The sequence below is a fragment of the Emydura macquarii genome, unplaced genomic scaffold, assembly GCF_026122565.2.
Source record: "Emydura macquarii macquarii isolate MOO-44397 ecotype Brisbane River unplaced genomic scaffold, CSIRO-AGI_Emac_v2 contig_1451, whole genome shotgun sequence".
NCBI classification, from domain to species: domain Eukaryota; kingdom Metazoa; phylum Chordata; order Testudines; family Chelidae; genus Emydura; species Emydura macquarii.
The window spans coordinates 23,706,361-23,713,968 of record NW_027131588.1 but is presented as its reverse complement, the minus strand read 5'-3'; the positions used below and the strand labels follow the sequence as shown (position 1 = coordinate 23,713,968).

At 48.6% G+C, this 7,608-nt stretch overlaps 1 long non-coding RNA gene across 1 annotated transcript; it reads left to right on the top strand.

Annotated features, from left to right (window-relative positions):
* The first annotated feature begins 1,905 nt into the window (after nt 1–1,905).
* LOC137156590 (uncharacterized) lies at nt 1,906–6,070 on the top strand. The gene is made up of 3 exons (XR_010920832.1): nt 1,906–1,986; nt 2,387–2,515; nt 5,670–6,070. It is a non-coding gene; the product is annotated as an uncharacterized lncRNA (long non-coding RNA).
* Nucleotides 6,071–7,608: the final 1,538 nt, after the last annotated feature.

Below are 7,608 nucleotides of genomic sequence, written 5' to 3'. Positions count from 1 at the left end.
CAGAGAGCAACCTGTCACGTCACGGGGAGAGTCCTAAGCAGGACTAATTCAGAACACTTTGGGGATTTGGGGATTTTTGGCAAAAACCAGAAAACTGTTGCGGTTAAGGGGAGGTGGGAATCATCTTCATTAACACTTTTCATGGGAAAACATGTCCCAGCAAGCTCTAGTCATGAGCAGACACGCCTTGGGGGACAGAAGGGAAACAAGCAACACCAGCAAAATACCCCTTCCCTCTCATAATTATGTATTATTTGTACTGCAGCAGCACCTAGGAGTCCCAGCTATGGAGCCCATTGTGTTCAAGATCCCAGAAAAGGGGAGGCCAGAGAAGGACCCCCAAAAAATTAACCAAAAATTATGTCCCTTTAAAAAGATCTCAGAGAAGGAGCAGTCTCTGCCAAGTTCCCAGGGCATCCCAGACATGTTCCTAAGCCCCCAAACTTGGGGTCAGGAGCAGGGGCATAGCCAGAACTGATTATTTGGCAGGGCTTGTGGTTGACACGGGTGGGCATAAGTGATTCTCAACCAGTTGCTTGCCAAACTTCCGGCTTCTGGCCACGTGACTGGAAGCCGGAAGTTCGGGAAGCAACCGGCTGAGAAACTAAGCTGCCCAATGCTCCAGTTGCCAAGGTAGTTTAAGCGGCGCGTCGGCAGCAGAACTTCCACAACCAATTGGGTGGGCCTGCTTTCAAAGCGGGTGGGCCATGGCCCACCCGTAGCTAAGCCACTGGTCAACAGGACAAAGTTTTTGGAGCCTCAGCGAAAGTAGCTATTACTCATGGCTGCCCACATGACATCTGCTGTGTGTGTCTCTCTTTTCTGATCAGTTTCCTCTTCCAGTTTAAATATGCCATCCCCAGGGTGGAGGACAGAGACTCCTTGATTGCAACCAACCTGTTTGGGTTGTGTGTACGCAACTGCCCTGAAAGGGGCAGTACACTCCCTCCCACCATCCCTTCCATAAATCCATCAGATTCATTATTGAAAAAAGGAAACTTAACACAAAAAATCTCCATCCCAGAACCAAAGAATCAGTACTTTCACTCAACTCTCTAAAATTTCTCCGCACCATGCACAAACGGCAGCTTGCCTTCTACCCATCTTGCATTCTTTGGGCACCCAGAATTTCTGAGAAGGTTAACAGGCGTTTAGATATTCAATGAATGCAAGTGCTAGAGTTACCCTGAATGTGTCCTTGTATGACAGGCTTCAAAACAGTGCTGTTCAAATTGCCTGTTAGAAGAATTGTCAGTGTTGTGACTGGTATATTTCCTAGAGTTGTTTACTGATGCCTTGTCTCTGTGGGGCTGTAATTCCTTAAAAGAAATGAAAGAGCCTTTTTTTTTTTAAAGGAAAAAATGCCTTTTTAAAAAAAATTGTTTTCCAGTTGTGTTTTGTGCCCGGCTCGATATAAAGTGGTGTTAGATACGAATGTTTTCTGGATTGTGAAACAATTGTTCTTGGCGGAAAACTGGTTTTCAAAGAACAAACATTTCTGCATTTAAAAGTCGCGTAAATATGCATCTAGAGCACATGAGTTTCATAAGCAAAGACCTAATCCACAGCCCATTGACATCAGTCGGAGTCTCTCCGGTGAAGAAATTCAGCAGTTAAGCAACATGAACGTAGCACATTCTGAGCATGTATTTAACAATGTGAACGCTTGTGCAAAATTAGAGCTTCTTGAAAAATTTCAGATGGAACAGTTTTCTATGGATGTGACAATGTGTACTGGGATATTTGCTGCTGGCGGCCTCATGGTCCTACCGCACCCTGCCCCAGAAAACAAGCAGTGAAGGTGAGTCCTCCATGCCTGCCTAGAGAGGCTGCAGGGAAGCAGCCAATCAGAGCTCAGCCGGCCCAGTTAAAAGGCGCTGAGCAGCTCAGTTTCTGGAGGAAGCTAGTGGAGTAAGGAGGGTGCCACTTGCTGGAGTTTGAGGCTGAGCCAGAAGATGGGTTCTGGTGACATTGGCGTTCAGTGAGGTAGGACTCCAGCCCTGAGATAAGGGGGAGGTAGAAGGGGCTACCTGGGAAGTGGCGGCAGCAGTAACTATTACAGGAAGCAGCATGTGGCTGCTATTTATACAGTCCCTGGAGTGGGAAGTGGAGTGGTGAGTGAGCCTGGCTCCCGCCATTGGCAGGGCCGCCTAAGCCCTGTGATGGGGATAAGACTTGTTTAGAGGCCCTGGTGAAGGGCAGGACTTAGTCTTGAGGCAGGAAGCCCTGGGGGTGCTGCTCTATGCCGGGGCCAACACTGACTTAAAGCTAGTCCACAGGGGGCTGAGGACTGAGCCCAGAGGCAGGGCTAAAAATATTCCTGAGGGCACAGGGACAGGCCCTGTTGGACCTTTTACCCAGGAAGGGGGACCTTCCTCCATTTTAGATCTTGTGTGACTTAGCTGGTGTGCTGACCCCCTGAAGACCCGGCTCGGAGGGCAACAGCCAACAGGAGGCACCAGGAAAAGGAAAGAGGGAGGGTTTGCACCCAGCCAACAGGAGGCCCTCCTCGGAGGTGAGTGTGTCCCGTCACAACTGGAAAACGCTGGTTCGTCAGAATCAAAATGTTTTGTGGGAACATGTTGGATTCAACAGAAAAGTGTTGAAACGTATCATTCTGACAAGGTCGAAATGTTTTGTGTTGTCTTGATCATGTCACTTCAACTGTCTCATTTCAATGTTTGTGCTATATTACGTATTTCTATAGAACAGCGTGTAGCCAACCTGAAACACAGTCAAAAGGGATGCTTTCTGGCTTTATCAGAACAAACGGCTATGGAAAGGTTACGATTCTTCCAAAACAAACTTGTGATTTTATGAAAAATCTCAAGATTTCTACTTTTCATCCTGAATCGGAACAAAAACAAACTTTGAAATCTCAATTTTTCACGGATGGAAGTTCCATTTTCCAGCCAGCTCTATGCAAAATACTATTGATGCTATATGTCTAATGCAACAAAATGAACCTCGTTGTGGGAATGAGTTTTAAATTTAGACTTTTCTTTGTGCATTTAATACTCGGCACTGCATTAACCTAGTTTCTCCAACTGCCAATTTGTGATGGCTATCTAAAGTAGGAAGACCTTGTCCTGTCATTATGTGAACCCACTGAAGCAAGAGTGAGTTTCCATTATCTAGAGTGGTGCCTTCTAAGTACTGCATTTACTGTGTGTGATCAATAGTTTTTATACCTAGTGTGGTTTCTTGGGGCTGGCTTGCCCTGGCAGGCATCACACATAAATGAAAATAATTGACTACCAGCAGAAACTAAAGTTCTAACAAACGCTGTTCAAAAGGCTGACTTTTGTCATTGGACGGACATGGCCTTTCCAGCTAGGAGTAGCATGTGCATGTTTAAAGGGAGAATTTGGGCTTAAAGGGTCCCAACGCAGCATCGGTGAAAGGAGCAGCAGCCTGGGTAAATGTGAGTGATGTGAAACACTTGTGTCCGTGTTTCCAGGATTGGGGCCTCTCTGATTGCACAGGGGAGAGAGTGAAATTGACCCTACACAAAACGCTGTCAAATGCACAAGGTAATAGATAAATCCGGGCTGTAGTTAACAGTGAGGTAGTTAATTATATACTCTCCGTGTTGGTAATGCTCAGTACACCTGCCTGGAGGCTGAGCACCAGTGCTGAGAACTAGAGCTCTGGGTGAGCACGGAGTCCTGGCAAACTTACTGCCCGAGTTACAGGATCCTGCCAGGTTGCCCTCTGGGCCCCAGGGCTGCCTGGGATTTTTTGCAGTGCTGCGTGCCGTGGCCCCAATGCTCTCCTTCAACCTCCAGCATGTCTCTATGCCTGGGCAGGCAGCCCTAGAGCCATCCTCTGCAGAGCCTGCGCCAGGGGGATTCTTATCTGCCCAAATATGGGGCTTTCAGGGCCCCCTTTATGCCTCTCCGGTGGCTTTTTTACGTGGTGTAAAGGGGCTGGAGTGGGGTGAGGACCTCGCCCCTAATCTGCGCCTGAGCAAAGTAAAGCTATACATGTCCTCTGCGCAGCAGGCTGGCTCGCCATTGCCCTGGAAGTGAGAGTCAGCAGTTGCTCAGATGATGCGGGCCGCGTTGCTTGCTGCGCGGAGTCCTGCTAACATCAGCAGGGAGCTGCCAGCCAGATCTCCGGACTTGACTAGATGCTGGCAATAGCTGGTGATTTTCTTAGCACCCCAGATCCTGAAGTCAGGAGACTCTCAGCTTCCATTGCAAAGAAGTAAGTTTCTAGCCCTCACAGTTGCATAGAAAAGCTTGACAATGGGACCCTGGTGTACTCCAACGGCTCAGAATCAGAAGGCAAGTTGAAAGAACCCCACAAATATCTGCTGATAGTTCATAAAATCTGGCTTAAAAGTCATGACTCTCCTGATTTGGGGAGCCTGACTTACGGTTTGTGAGTGTAGGACAGTGACACTGTGTCCCAGTGAGCAAGGTACTGGCGTGGGTCTCTGCAGACCTGTGGTCTAGTCCCAGCTCTACCGCTGACCTGCTGGGTGACACTGGACAAGTCCGTTCTGTTTCCCACCCACATTTTGTCTGCGCTCAGATCCAAGCCATGGGCAGCACTATAAAACTCTAAGGGTGCATCTACACGGCAGCGGGAAGGTGCGATTCCCAGATCGGGTAGATATAAACGCGCTAGCGCCGATCAAACTAGGTCGTTAAAAAGACCAGCGTGACCACAGCGGCGTGGGCTGACCACTTTAGTACAGCCCCATCTGAGATCCTTGGTACCTGAGCGGGTAGCTAGCCCAAGCCAACCCACAACCATTGCTGTCTTTAGCATGCCATGCCAAGCAGAGGTAGGTGTGTGTGTCTACATTAGCTGGGAATTACATCTTGCATCTGCCATGCAGACCAACCCTCAGGTAGATAGAGCTCTGTTCGATTGTGAGTTCTCCAGAGGAAGGCAGGGACTGTCTCACTCTGTTTGTACAATGCCTAGCGTGATGGATCCCTGATTTCTGTTGAGGCAATACAAATCATTTCAGCTATAAACATTGATCGGCATCTTTGATCTTTTACACAATATTAGCTTTCCAGAATACCATTTGAGTCTTAGGAAAAACCATGTCTTAATCGTTCACAGAAAAGGAACATATTATATCAGGTCAGGTTCACCATGCTTTTTTGGTTTAAGCAGATGTAACTTGTGATTCACAGAAGGAAAACCAGAGATGCGTGGAAATTCTATAGAAACAGAATCTGTTCAGCTCTCCCTTCCCCTCAGTCTTCCAAAAAGCCCCAGTATAAGCAGGTTTTGTCCAGCACAAAAAAACCCTCAATTGTGGCAACAGGCTACCCTGGGAGAAGTATCCAGAGTCAGCTTGTGGCATCGTTTGGTCTGAGGGTCACTTTTAGCCTTGAAACCAGCAGAGTTTGTCTGTCCCAAAATGGAAACCTTGGAAAGGCGTTCTTTGCACTCCGTACACTCTTCAGATGGATTTTTGACTGGATCATCCAAAATGTGTTGGAAACCCAGGGTCAAATCAGCTGTACCTTTAAACCAGAACTGTCTTGTTCTAAGCTTGAGAGCGAGTGACAGAGCAGTTTAGTGGTTAAAGATTCTGGAGTGGGAGTCAGGAAACTTTCCGTCTCTTCCTAGCTGTGTCCCTGACCTGCTGTGTGTGACTTGGGCAAGTCACTGACCTTCTCTGTGTCTGTTTTTCCTTCCAGCCGTTATCTGTCCCGGCTGTTTAGATAGCCACTGCACAGAGGAGTTTGCAAGCTTTTGTTCTGGCATGCCCAGCACCCAGCACACTGGGGCCCTGATCTGTCCTACAAATAATAAGAAATCCATAAAAGGAAAACCCACCTTTTATGTCCAAGCCGTGCTCTGGTGGGGATCCCGGGGAGCCAGCTCAGGAACAGCAAGAAGAGGATAATGAGGAAAACATGGAATGAGTCTTGATCCTTTCGTCAGTGATCACAGTCAATAAAAAAGGCTGGAAGCTAAGAACATTGAATTGAAAGCTGTTGCCTTAGGGATCCTCTTATTAATTGTGTGTGTGTTGTTTGACTGATTTTTGTTTAATATTTCACCAAGTTGTGACTGCCTTGGAAATGAGAGGCGAGTACGTGTGGTTTTTGTTTTGTTTTTTTTCAAATGCCTGGGCTTGGGAAATCCTACTTAGTGTAGGTCGGAAAAAGTGATGCAAATGTTAAACACGTTGGTTTCTGTGGCAGACCTTCTAGCTAGTGCCATAGACATGTGAGATGGACAGGGAAAGGCATGCAGTCCCTTATCGACAGGGATTTGCAATGCCACACTAGGAGGGGCTAATTGCCAGCCATGCTTAAACAAGCTGGGATCACCTTTCTGCTCCAGAAGCCTCTTTGGAAGTTTAACAACCTCTCCAGTTATCGCCCTCTCTCCACTGCTCATTTTAAGGACAAGTTATCATGGTCATAGGCCCATAGAGTTAAAAGGGACTGGAAGAGTCATCTAGTCTAACCCCCTGCCCAGGTGCAGATTTGTTGTGTCAAATAGTGATAGTCTAACTCCAGCTGTACTCTGTTCAAAACACTTCCATGCTCCTTCTCAGACCCTGGTCTCCATACATGGGAAACACCTTAATCCAAGTTTCCACACCTAGATCATGGGGTTCTCAAAAAGTGCAGGTCTGGGCAAGGAAGCTCAGGACTGGTTTGGCTACCTGGACAAAGGCACTACAATCCCCCTAACAACAACAGGAGAGTTTCATCCCGAGTGTTTACACATTGGGAACTCAACGTGCACGACATTAGCACCTCTCGCCATCTACAGCTGGGGCCCTGTCAGTGGGGGATGGCCCCTTCCCAGATCTGGGCATGGCTGAGGTGTCCATGGGACGGTCTTTCTCGCCGGCCAGGCATGGTTCACCTCTGAAAAGGCTACGCCACTTCCAAACCCTGGCAAGAGCTGGGAGTGCTGAGATTTCGGAGATGTGGACTGGGGATCCAGAGGGCTGAGCACCCTCGGTGGAAGCTCCAGGCACTCTGGACCAGAGCTGGGTGGGAATTTTTCGCTGAAATGGCTTTTGCTGGAAAATGGGGACTCGCTACAACCTTTTCAGAGACATGTCACCATTTTGACAAAGGTTTCCCAGCTCCAGGATGGAATTTCTGGTTCGAAAGGGGAAGCCAGTCGCCACGGGGCTCGGACACGCAGCTGGGCTGGGGGGTATTACAGGTTCAAATACCTGCACTGCCTGCTTCAGTCGGGTACTTGAACCGAGGTTTTCTACAGCCCCGGGGAAGGCCTGAAGCGCTGGGTGCAGAGCCAGCCTGCTGGGAGAGGTCTACACAGGAGGTGGAAGGGGGATTCCCAGCTTAGCTAGCCATACACCCGCTAGCGCCCTACAGACAGCAGTGTGGTTGAGCACAGCCGCTCAGCCAGCTGCCCATGCACAGTGCAGGGCGGGCTTGTATTCTGGCAGCTAACCTGTGGTTACCTTTAACAGGCTTATTCGGCTGGAGCTAGCATATGCGTGTCTACCCCAACAGGGAGTCACCCCCGAGCAGCTGGGTGGCCGCACCCTTAATCTGGCCAGTGGGAGGTCTCCCACTTTGGATGAATAATTACCTGCTGATTGTCTCAGACCCTTGCTCCATAGCCCCATGGTTGGGCCAGTTG